Here is a 10347-nt window from a genome sequence, read left to right on the forward strand (position 1 = left end):
GTTCATGTCCGAGGAGGCTGCTTGTAAACTGGGCCTCAAGATAGATAATGAAGTGGGTCAGATCAAAATAGTGAACTCAGAAAGTGTTCCAATCAAGGGGGTTACAGAGGGAGTGGATCTTCAGCTTGGCAAATGGTCTGGGAAGGTATCCATTAAGGTAATACCACTTGATGATTATGATTTTGTGGTTGGACTAAGCTTTCTTGATCAGGTTAATGCTCTTATTGCCCCTTCGAGCAACTACATGGTGATTTCAGACGCGAAACATCAATGCATGGTGAAAGTGACAAGGAAAAGAAGCTTTGAGGGAAAAACACTGTCAGCAATTCAGTTTGCTAAAGGTGTACGTAGAAATGAAGTCTCATATTTAGCCACCTTGAAAATCGAAGAGACCGCCGAGTCTGTTAGTGAGACCCCGAAAGAAGTGGGTCAATTATTGCAATCATTTCGAGATGTAATGCTTGCTCAGTTGCCTAAAAGTTTGCCACCCAAGATGGAGGTGGACCACAAAATCGAGTTAGTGTCCAATGTGGTGCCGTCAGTGAGGGCCCCCTATCGTATGTCTCCGCCAAAATTAGAAGAGTTGCGGAAACAATTGAAGGAACTTTTGGATCTGGGATTTATTAGACGATCTAAATCCTCATACGGTGCACCAGTGTTGTTCCAAAAGAAACATGATTGGTCCTTGAGAATGTGCATCGATTATCAAGCTCTAAACAAGATTACTGTGCAGAATAGGTACCTTATTCCTCTTATTGCAGATTTGTTTGATCAGCTTGGTAGTTTACCAAGTTAGATCTGAGGTCGGGGTATCATTAAGTTCGGATAGCCGAGGGGGGTGAACCAAAGACAGCTTGTGCGACACGGTACAGTTCGTATAAGTTCCTTGTGATGCCTTTCGAACTCACAAATTCCCCAGCTACATTCTGCACCCTAATGAATAAGGTACTTCAACCATTTCTTGATCGTTTTGTGGTTGTTTACCTTGATGATGTTGTGGTGTATAGCAAGTCTCTTGAAGAGCACATGAGACACTTGAGGGAGGTGTTCCAAACTTTGAGGGAAAATGAGTTGTTCATCAAGGAGGAGAAATGCTCATTTGCCCAACAAGAGGTGTCATTCCTAGGCCACATTGTGGGAGGTGGTAAGATCCGAATGGATAAGAGCAAGGTTCGAGTCATTTCAGAGTGGGAGCCTCCAACCAAGGTAACGGAGTTGAGATCTTTCCGTGGGTTGGCAAATTACTATCGATGCTTTGTCGAAGGCTATTCTAGAATTACTACTCCCTTGACGGACATGTTAAAAAATGGGAAGGTATTGGGTTGGAATCCAGAATGTGAGAAGGCCTTTAATCGATTGAAGCAAGAAATTATGAGGGAGCCCGTACTTGCCTTGCCAGATTTTTCGAAGCCTTATGAGGTACGCACGAATGCATCAAATTATGCTATTGGGGGAGTACTGATGCAAGATGGGCACCCAATTACTTTCGAGAGTCGAAAGCTTAATGAGACAGAGCGTAGATATACGGTCCAAAAGAAGGAGATGAATGTGGTAGTACACTGCTTGCGCACATGGAGACATTATCTATTGGGTTCCAGGTTCGTGGTCCTTACCGATAATGTTACCAATAGTTATTTTCTAACCCAGAAAAAGTTGCCTCCCAAACAGGCTCATTGGCAGGTTTTACTAGCGGAGTTTGATTTTACGATGGAATATAAACCAGGAAGTGCCAACATTGTGGCTGATGCACTCAGTCGAAAGATGGAATTTGCAGCAATTAGTCAACCTGATGGTTTTTTATTGGAACGCATTCGAGAGGGATTGTCCCATGATCCCATGGCCAAAAATTTGATTGAGCTTGCCAAAGAGGGAACAACGAGAAGATTTTGGCTTGATGGGGAGCTATTATACACTCATGGACACCGCCTCTATATGCCCCATTATGGGAAACTACGTAAGGAAGTCATGAAGGAGTGTCATGACTCAAAATGGGCAGGCCATCGAGGGATGCATCGCACTTTGGCCCTTTTGGAGGATCGTTATTACTGGCCTCACATGGGTGCTAATGTGGAAACCTATGTGAAAATTTGTCTAGTGTGCCAACAAGACAAGATTGAGTTAAAGACTCCAGCCGGTTTGCTTCAACCCTTGCCTGTTCCGGAAAGGCCATGGGAGAGTTTATCCATGGATTTTATTATTGGTTTGCCTAAGTCTAACGGGTTTGCGAGTATTCTTGTTGTGGTGGATAGGTTTTTAAAGTATGCGACATTTATTCCGGTGACCAAGGAGTGCCCTGCTGAGGAAGCAGCTCGGTTGTTCCTTAGACACGTGGTGAAATATTAGGGAGTGCCACTGTTTATTATCAGTGATCGAGATGGGCAATTTACGGGCCGGTTCTGGACGGAGTTGTTCAAGTCAATGGGCTCAGATTTGAACTTCTCCACGAGCATGCATCCACAAACTGATGGGCAAACTGAACGAGTAAATGCACTGTTGGAGACATATCTTCGACACTACGTGAGTGCCACACAAAGGGATTGGCCAAAGTTGTTAGATGTGGCCCAATTTTCATACAACTTGTAGCGAAGTGGGGCTACGAATCAAAGTCCATTTGAAATAGTGATGGGTCAACAGCCACTCACACCCAACGATGTTGTGACCCATTATACAGGACCAAATTCGGCAGCCTATCAATTCGTAAAAGATTGGCAAGAGAAGAATGACTTGGCTATAGCTTGTTTACACAAGGCCAGTAAGCGTAGCAAGAAGTGGGCTAATCAGAACCGAAGGGATGTGCAATTTTGAGTGGGTGACTCAGTCCTTGCTAAACTACACTTGATTTTGTGATATACTGGCTTGCACAAGGGTCTTTTGCGAAGGTATGAGGGGCCGTTTCAAGTTGTGAAGAGAGTAGGCAAGGTGGCCTATAAGCTTGAGTTGCCAGCAAAACTTAAAGTCCACTTGGTCTTCCATGTAAGCATTCTTAAGCCATTTCATGGGGATCAAGAGGATCTGAATCGAGGCAAGTCCGAACGAGCACCGATGGGGGTAAAGGTGTCATACGATCGTGAAGTCGAAAACATTGAGGCAGATCGGGTAATTAGACGAAAGTACCACCGACCACGGCATGAGTACTTAGTTCGATGGAAGGGACTTCCTGATAGCGAAGCAAGTTAGGAACCTGCCAAGGCATTGTGGCAGTTCTAAGGGAAGATTGACCAGTTCCATAAGGAGGATGCGACGAGGGCGTCGCTAGAACATGTGGGGGACAATTAATTTCAAGCTCAGTACACCAAACCATTAACCCAATACAGCCCAAAATTATTTTTGAAAACCCTAGCCCTTTTGCCCAGCGCCGCAGTAGCAACCTCACCCATGTCGCTCCGCGCACGTCGCACATGTCTCTGTCATGGGTTGGCATAGGAGCACGCAACCATGACAAACTTGTGTGATCCATCGTATTTGAGGGAGGTCATTTGGCCCAATCAAACTAGCCCGTTGCTTGGAGAGATTAAAAACCCATCTCAAGAGCCTGGTAAATATGGAAAGTGATCCAAGAAGATATGATTATGTAATCTTAAAGTTCTAATTGCATACAGCTTTTGATTGTAGCCATTGATGTACTTTAATTTACACCGTTGATTTTAGGGAGGCTCACCTATAAATAGAGACCTCTTTACTCATTGTAATTCATTCAGTTATCAATAATAATTTTGAGAGTATTCACTCAAACTTTTCTCTCAAGTGTTCTTGCTTTTCCGTGGCTTTTGTTCATCTTTCAAAGTTCGTTCTTACTTTGTTCTTCTGCTGTTCTTCGTGGAATCCTTGAAGGAATTTTTTTGAATCATTTATCGTTGCGAGTTAGGCTGACTTAGGCATTTTTGAGAAAAAGAAGCTGCCTAAGGTCGCACGGATCGCGTAGGAAAAATATAAGTCCGTGACATCTCCTCTAGTGCCCACCTGCAATAGAAGCACGAACCACGAACTGTGGGAATGATTGAAAATATAGCAAAAGTTGTAAAAAGGTTGTTTTTTTTTCCTTTCTCTGTAAAGGTTCGGCTATATAAAGCCAAATATTTTTTGTAAAACGGTTACACAATTGGAGATCTAAAAATAGAGAAACAAAGAATCAAAAGGAAACATTTTTTTAAGGTGACGAATTAGTTCCTTTTTTTTCCCTCTTCCTTCTACTGTTTTTTTTCTTTCATTTTTCTCCTATTTTTTTAAAACAAATTAACGAGAGAAGGAGAAAAGATTCTTACCTGCGTGGAGGAGGGCGTAGCACTATTTGCTTCGTTCGAATCGGAGCCGGAGGAGAGCTTCAAGTCCGTCGAGGTGGTTGCAGTGGCTAGGGAAAGTTGGGTTAAAGAAAACCCTAACAGAGGTTTTCCCCCTCTGTTTTCTTTTTTTTTTAAAAAGGGGAAAATGAAATGTGTCTTTTAGAAAAAATTTTGTTTTTAATTATAAAAGCAAAACGGCGTCGTTTGATGTGGGATGGATCCGCGCGTCGACCCGACCCGCAAGCAGGGTCCGCGCGTCCTTGCCCTAGATGGGAAATTTGCGCAATTGGTCCCCCTGTGTTTCGCAGTATGTTTAAATCAAATTTCTTATTTTTTTAAAAAATTTAGCTAAACGTTTTATTTTTGTTTCAATTCAACCCGTACTAAAACGCATCGTTCTGAAGGCGAGATTAATTTCCCTTTTGGTCCCCTGTTTTTACAGTGTGTTTAAATTAAATTTATTATTTCTTTTAAATTTTATTGCACATTTTATTTTTGTTTTAAATTGGTCCAATGCTGTGTAGTGTTTTGAAAGCAGGATTAATTGCCCTTTTTGGCCCTTCATGTTACACATATTTTGCAAATTAGTCCTCTGTTTTAATTTGATTTTGTTTTTCTTCTCTCTTCAATTTTGTTTTGATTATAATTTAGTCCATCGTGTTTGTTTTTACTAATTAAGTTAAATATTAGTTTGTTAATATTATTATTGCTATTAAGTTACTATTATTATTATTATTGTATTATATATCACCATTATTTTAGTATTTTCGATCATTGTTATGTTTATTTTTATTTTACTTATTTTTCAAGCATATATAGCATTTTACTACATATTACTTTATTTTAGAATTATTTGGTATGTAGTTTTATTTCAAGTCGTTTTATGTATTAATTATTTTTCTAAATTATTTTCATATAACATTTATTTAAATTTATGGTATCTATTAAATCGTTTCATTAAACATTCTTTTTAAAATATATTTGTATATTTGTTTGTTTTTAAAAAAAGGTTTGTTTTTATTAAAGCATTAAAATCATTTTATTTCTTAAATTTTTAAAAATATTTGGCATTCACGTTTTTCGAAAAGGATTGTGTCCTAACTTACTGGGCATCAATTCTTTTGATGAATTTAGAAAGCCAAGTATTTATTTTGCAATAAAATCACACAGATTCAAATAAAAGCTTATTCTCGGGAATTCAAAAATGTTGGGTCCTAACTCGCTGGACACGATGTTTTGTCATCTCGAAATAAGAATTTCTAAAAAAAGGCAATATTCGGTATTTGGAATTTTGAGAAATTGTGCCCTAACTTACTGGGTTTCGATTTTCTTCATTAGACCTAAATAACCGAATATCCTTCTTAGGTTTAAATGCATGAGTTTTAAAAATCAAAAGGCAAACTTAATTTTGAAGATTAAAAAATGTTGCGCCCTAACTCCTTGGGTGTGATGTTTTATTTCTTTGAAATTAAAATATTTTATTATTTTAATCCATTCAAGATAAAAAGTTTTCTTTTAAAATCTTTTTTCAAATTTTTGACACTAAGACATTAAACAATCAATTTGGTATCGATTTTGGGCATTACGAGAGTGCTAACCCTTCCTCGTGCTTAACTGACTCCCGAATATGTTTTTTCAAATTTTGTGGACCAAAATCGTTTTTAAGGTGAGCTGATCACGCCTCAATAAAGGATCGGTGGCGACTCCAATTTTTGTTTTTAAAGTCGATAACTAGTTTTTGTTTTCAAAAAAATGGTTTCGATAGCTTGGCGATTCCACTGTGGACTTCAGAGAGTCAAGCCATGAATTGATTATTTTTTGTCTTTTTATCAAAAATCTAAAAGTTGTTTTAAATCATGATTTCCCCTTTTCATTCATTGGCTTTCATTGTTATACGCTTGTTTCATTGGCTTAAGTCTGTTAGCTTATTTGCATTTTGCATTTCATAAGTCGGTCATTTTTACCCCTTTAAGTGGGAGTGAGAAGCTACTCCTTCATGAGGTTTTCACCTCCGTGCAGGATAGTGGATCACTTTCGGGATACATCCGTACCTATGTCTTCGTGAGATTTTCATCTCCGTGTAGCCATAGAGAAATGTATTCCCCAGAACCAAACTAGGTCCATATGAGCCTTTAATGGGTGAGGATCGAGGAATCTGCTGGTTCTGGTACCTATGCTCTAGAAGCCGAACCGCATATAGTGAACCTTAAGAACTCACTCTAGGTAGAATTACTCTTAACCTTAGTAGACACCTAATTAGGAGTTTTTACTATTTCTTGGTTGTATTGTATTTAATTGATACTGACTTTTTGTGTTTTACTCTGATTGCATGGCATTACAATTACATGGCATTTCATTATAAAGACATTGGTTCGTATTCGGTTGCAAGATAGAAAGTTTATAATGGGAAATATGTTTCTTGATAGAGTGGAGGACAATGCGGCTGCCTGAACTTGGGCTGAGATGACACAGCACGAAGAAGGTGATAGTTTGGCTGAGGGTTACGTATCAGAATTATGGGACTTCACCCGTGTTAGCGTAGCCCAGAACAATTTGCAGGAGTTGAAGGAGATTTGGGATCAATGAAATAATGAGATGAGACAGTTATTCTATTTCAATTATGGGGATTTACCTTATTTACTTGATATGAAGGTAGACAAGCGTCTATTTCGAGCTCTTGCCCAGTTTTAGAATTCGACCTACACAGTTGCTTCATGTTCAAGAAGGTCGATTTGGTGCCTACAATAGAAGAATACATGGCTTTACTTCTGTGTTCGAGGATTCAAGTAGACAGAATTTATTCAAAAGCGGTAAATGTACCGGCCTTCTTGAGGAAGCTAATGAATATAACGGGGATAAGTGAGCAGTGGGTTACAACTCAGATCAAGCAAAAGGGGGATAACAGGTGCATTCCTTGGAAAAATTTAAAGGACCTCATTTTAGCGCACCCAGATGCAAGGAAGAAGGTAGATGTCTTTGCTTTCAGTATATATGGTTTGGTTGTGTTCCCTAAGACTTTGGGACATGTTGACGAGGCGGTCGCTGACTTATTTGATTGGCTTGAAAAGAGGGTTACACCAGTCCCGAGAATTTTAGAAGAAACCTTCAGGTCACTGAATGCATGCTGGAGAGCAGGAAAGGGTATATTCATTGGATGTACGCAACTCCTACTTGCATGGTTCCATAGTCACTTTTGGAGGTTGATAAAGTCTCGTATCAGGTTTTCTCTGAAGGATATTCACCATTGAAGGAGATAGTGGCTACAGTAAGGAGGGATGACATCTCGGAAGAGAAATGGATGGCAATTTTCCAGAATTTACAAGAGGAAGATATCGAGTGGAGAGCTCTGTGGTTGCTTCCAGATGAGATCCTATATTGGTGTGGGGATTTTGATTGGGTTCATTTGCTTGGAATTTGGAGAGCTGTTGCTTATGCCCCATTGCTAGTGCTAAGGTAATACAGGTCAAGGCAGTTTGTGCCCGCAACTCATGGACTGGCTAAGGGTGAATTCTCGTATGGCGCTGAAAGTTACAAAAAGAAAGCTCGTGAGATGGCCAATACATGGAATTAGACTCGCCGAATGAAGGGATTAGCTGTGGGTCTAATGACAACTTCTGAGTATAGCGAGTGGTGGGTTAAGAGGATTAACGATAACATTCTTGGGCCAAGTTCAAAAAATAGTCAGTCAATAGAAGAATACTTACGGGTTATCCCTTATGTGCTGGAAATCATAAAGCAGGACTTCGAAAGAAGAAATGCAGAATTAGTGAAGAAAATAGAGCAAATGGAGGAGGAAAAGATGAGTTTGAGATTGGATGTGGATGTTCAGAAGCTCGAGGCTAATAAACTAAGGAAGGGAAAGAATAAGGCCGAAGAAGAGCTAGATTGCTTAAAGACGGATTACAAGAAGCTATGTCTGTCAATGAGAACTGCCGGGCATGGAAAAACTTGAGAGCAATGGCGTGAAGAGGTTCGAGAAGAAAGAAATAAGTCAGACCGCTGGGAAAAAATTTTTGAAGAGGTTCAAGCACGAAATGAAGTATTAGAAAAGAGCTTGTCCGAGAGCCAGAAGAAAATGGTGAACTAAAAGACAGGGTGGTTGAGTTAGAAGGGTCTCTTCGTCAACACAGAAGTCAAAATTCTATAGTAGAGCTAAAGGCAAGTCTAAGTAAGATTGAGGAGATGAAAAGTAAAATAGAAGGGTTAGAAGTAGTATTGCGGAATTGTGAGGTTCGGATTGAGCATCTAGAGGCAAAGGAAGGTCATCAAAATGAGCAACTTCAATATTTCCAAAATTAAATTAGAGACAAGGATCATATTATGGGAGAAGTTGTGGTTCAGATTCGAGAGGTAGCAGATCACCTACAAGCTTTGGCAGTACAGGCCGACACGTTGAGCATGAAGTATTAATTGGAGTCAGACCGGGGACAAGAGTTGGCCTCATTACTTAAAAGGATTAAGGTCTTGAGTATTAGGGCAAAGCCTTATTTGTAGCTCATTCTATGTAAAGAGATTTATTTTCTAATAAAGTTTTCTGAAAGTAATTGAAATTAGAATTAACGCCTTTTTGCATTCATTTTCATACATCGCATCATATGCATTAAAAACTATTAAAGGGTTCTGATTAATCAAAATCATTCCTCAGTTAACCTGGAAACCAACCAGCCAACCCAACACCGTTACGGTACTAGAACGAAATCAAAAAATATGGACCAAAGGTTCGAAAAGCTCGAGCAGTTCCAAAAAGAAATGCAGGATCAACTTCAGCAGCAAATGCAAGAGCAGCTCGAGAAGATCCAGCAGAAAATGATGGGTAAAATGGTAGAATCTCAAGGGAGCATGATGACACAGTTAACGCGACTGTTGACTGAAGGAAAGGATAAAGAAAAGAGCCCTATGGCTAATGTTGAAGAGAAAGGTGATGATGGACCCTTATATCCTCCAGGCATTACTCCTCCGCATGCGCAGCCCCAAGTTAAAGTATACCCACGTAAATATTCTATTACAATTAGGCCTCAGTAATTTCAGGCCGATGCTTCAAGCTCGATGAATTACCAGGCTGGATCAGGCTCTAGCCCTGAGGATAATCCTATCAATCCTGTTATCCCCGACTTCGATAAGGCGGTCAAAAAAGAAAAAGTAAAACAAGAATTGCCAAGGCAATTTGAAGAAAGGTGGAAGTGGGTTGAAGAGAAATTTAGAGAGATAGAAAGCACTGAGAGATATGGTGGGATTGATGCTAAGGATTTGAGTTTGGTTCCAGACTTGGTGCTCCCTTACAAGTTTAAGATGCTAGAGTTTAAGAAGTATAATGGAACCAGTTGTCTGGAAGCCCACATCACCATGTTTTGTAAGAAAATGACTGGATATGTCAACAATGACCAACTTTTGATACACTGTTTTCAGGATAGCCTCACAGGAGCAGCATCTAAATGGTATAATCAATTGAGTCGTGCTAAGGTTAGTTCCTAGAGGGATTTGGTATAGGCTTTTATGAAGCAGTACAGTCATGTGGCAGAAATGGTTCCAGACATAATTACTTTGCAAAATATAGAGAAGTCGAATGAAGGTTTCAGGCAATACGCTCAGAGATGGAGGGAAGTTACAGTTCAGTTCCAACCACCGCTCATTGAAAGAGAAATGACAATGCTCTTTATAAATACACTGAAAGCCTCATTTATCACACATATGTTAGGAAGTGCCACAAAAAGCTTTTCTGACATAGTCAAGAGTGGTGTGATGATTGAAAGTGCTATAAGGAGCAGAAAGATTGATGTTGGAGAGAATAACAGAAGGCAAGCCTCAAAGAAAAAGGAAAGTGAGGTGAACAACATGAATGCATACAACAAATCGGTTACGGTGAATCAGCCCAGAAAGATAGTGGCTAATCAACAGGGTTCATCAAAACAGGAATCTAGTGCGAGGCCAAGTACTGATAGACCCCAGTTTACACCAATTCCAATTTCATATAAGAAGTTGTATCAGAATTTATTCAATGAACACGTTGTTGCCCCTTTTTACTTGACCCATTTGCAGCCTCCGTATCCCAAATGGTATGACGCGTATG

The sequence above is a fragment of the Gossypium raimondii genome, chromosome 5, assembly GCF_025698545.1.
Source record: "Gossypium raimondii isolate GPD5lz chromosome 5, ASM2569854v1, whole genome shotgun sequence".
NCBI lineage: Eukaryota > Viridiplantae > Streptophyta > Magnoliopsida > Malvales > Malvaceae > Gossypium > Gossypium raimondii.